General features: G+C 43.5%; 1 pseudogene; it reads left to right on the top strand.

Moving 5' to 3' along the window:
- The window catches only part of LOC139640808 (protein EFR3 homolog B-like), a 10,117-nt pseudogene extending 7,644 nt beyond the window's left edge, over nucleotides 1–2,473 (top strand).
- Nucleotides 2,474–2,500: the final 27 nt, after the last annotated feature.

Genomic DNA, 2,500 nt, shown 5'->3' with positions numbered 1-2,500 from the left:
GATTAGATGCTGTTTCATATCTACTCACATCACTGCAGTCCAGACGTCCATTTTGTTGATTTCCAATCAAACTAAGTGGCGCCTCCATGTGGCAAGAAGATGCTGCTGCTCGGTTTCTGCAGACCGTCCAACTGGAAGCTGCTCGGTTACTTTAGCTTGTCATGAAATCATTAGAATCAAAAATCAATCGATTAAAATCACGCTGGAATTCCTTTTATTATTATTAATTTTTTTCCTGTATTTTGTGAGACTTGGTTCACATGTCTGATCATGCTGAACCTCTGGAATCCATAAAGTCTGCCTAAAAATGTTCTGTCATTTTGTCTGTCTCTCTCTCTCTCTTTCAGTCTCTCTCTCTGTCTGTTTCTCTCTCTTTCTGTCTCTCTCTCTCTCTGTCTGTCTGTCTGTCTCTCTCACTCTGTCTCCCTCTCTTTCTGTCTCTGTCTCTCAATTCAATTCAATTCAATTCAATTTGCTTTATTGGCATGAATGTTACATCAACAAAATTGCCAAAGCGTCTCAGGACAACCAACAAAAGGATCTAACAACAAAGTAAATACTGATACATTACAGTAAAATAAATAAAATAAGAATTGTACTAGTGTTATAATACTACAACTTATGAAACTATTATTAGTACAGTGTTAGAATAATATAATACAACAATAACGGTATTAAAATAGTAATTATAACAATTATAACAATACATAAACAAACAGTAGTGATTAAGATTAAGATAGGTCCAGATGATCACTGTGGTCTCAGTCCCTCAGTCTGACAGGCGGTCTCTGTGCAGCTAGACCTGCTGCCTGTCCCTCTCCCAGCAGGATCTGCTGTTGGACACTTTCATTTAGTTTAGTGAAGTTGGGGATTAATAATTCAAATTTCTTAAAGTATTCTACTCTAATTAGATTATATTTGTCACATCTCAAGAGGAAGTGCATCTCTGTCTCCACCTCACCTGTTGTGCAGTGACCACATGTTCGTTGCTCTTTTGGTAGCCAGGACTTCTTCTGTCGTCCTTTCTCTACGGCCAGACTGTGGTCACTCAGTCTGTATCTGCTCAGGATCTGCCTCTGCTTTGGGTCTTTTACACTGAAAAGATATTCTGCCAATTTATATTTACGGTTTAGGGCCAGATAGCAATTAAGTTTGTTTTGTGTTTGTGTTTGGTTTGTCCAATGTTCCAGATATGTATCTTTTGTTTGTTGTATAATTTGGTTTACTCTGATTGGTGGTTTTGGAGCAGTGCTGGTCTGAGGTTGGTCTGTATCAGTCAGTCTCCTGACCAGCTGGCAGAAGGGGCTCCTTTGGGGGTTCAGCTCCTGGGTTTGCAGCCTGAGATCTCAGGGAGTCTTGGGGACTCGATTTGAGATGCATCCAAAATTTAAGAGTTCTTTTTTGGATGTTTCTGAGCAGAGGGTAACGGCCTGGTTCTGCCCTGCATGTGTCGGTTGGTGTTTTTCTGTGGAGGTTTAGTCTGGTCCCACAGAACTCTGCATGCAGGACCTCTGTAGGATGTTTGTCCCAACTGGTGTAGTCCTGTTTGCTGAGCGGACCCCAAACCTCACTTCCATAGAGGGCAATGGGTTGGATTACACTGTCAAAGATTTTAGACCAAATTCTAACTGGTATGTTTATTTTGTGGAATCTTTTCTTAATTGCATAGAAGGCTCTACAGGCCTTTTCTTTCAGTGCGTTCACTGCCAGACCAAAGTTACCTGAGGCGCTGATTTGGAGTCCCAGGTAGTCATAGTGTAGAGTGTGTTCCACTACAGTATTTCCTATATTGAATGTGTATCTGCTATGTGTCTCTCTCTCTCCTCTCTCCTCTCTCTCTCTCTCTCTCTTTCTGTCTGTCTCTCTCTCTCTCTCTCTCTCTCTCTCTCTGCCTGTCTGTCTCTCTCTCTCTGTCTGTCTGTCTGTCTGCCTGTCTCTCTCTCTCTGTCTGTCTGTCTGTCTGTCTGCTTGTCTCTCTCTCTCTGTCTGTCTGTCTGCCTGTCTCTCTCTCTCTGTCTGTCTGTCTGTCTGTCTGCCTGTCTCTCTCTCTCTGTCTGTCTGTCTGTCTCTCTCTCTTTCAGTCTCTCTCTCTGTCTGTTTCTCTCTCTTTCTCTCTCTCTCTCTCTCTCTCTTTCTGTCTGTCTCTCTCTCTCTCTCTCTCTCTCTGCCTGTCTGTCTCTCTCTCTCTGTCTGTCTGTCTGTCTGTCTGCCTGTCTCTCTCTCTCTGTCTGTCTGTCTGCTTGTCTCTCTCTCTCTGTCTGTCTGTCTGCCTGTCTCTCTCTCTCTGTCTGTCTGTCTGTCTGCCTGTCTCTCTCTCTCTGTCTGTCTGTCTGCTTGTCTCTCTCTCTCTGTCTGTCTGTCTGCCTGTCTCTCTCTCTCTCTCTGCCTGTCTCTCTGCAGTTTGCTGTCTGACTTCTCATCTTATGTGAAGGCGGACAAATGCTCTCGACAGGACAACCTGTTCATGAGGAAGGTAGGAGTGTGTGTGTGTGTGTGTGTG

The sequence above is a fragment of the Centroberyx affinis genome, unplaced genomic scaffold, assembly GCF_046629955.1.
Source record: "Centroberyx affinis isolate AG114_WGS23_722 - 3 ecotype Tasmania unplaced genomic scaffold, CSIRO-AGI_Caff_v1 ptg010850l_1, whole genome shotgun sequence".
NCBI lineage: Eukaryota > Metazoa > Chordata > Actinopteri > Beryciformes > Berycidae > Centroberyx > Centroberyx affinis.
The sequence above is the reverse complement of the archived record's forward strand: the minus strand, read 5'-3'. Positions and strand labels throughout refer to the sequence as shown.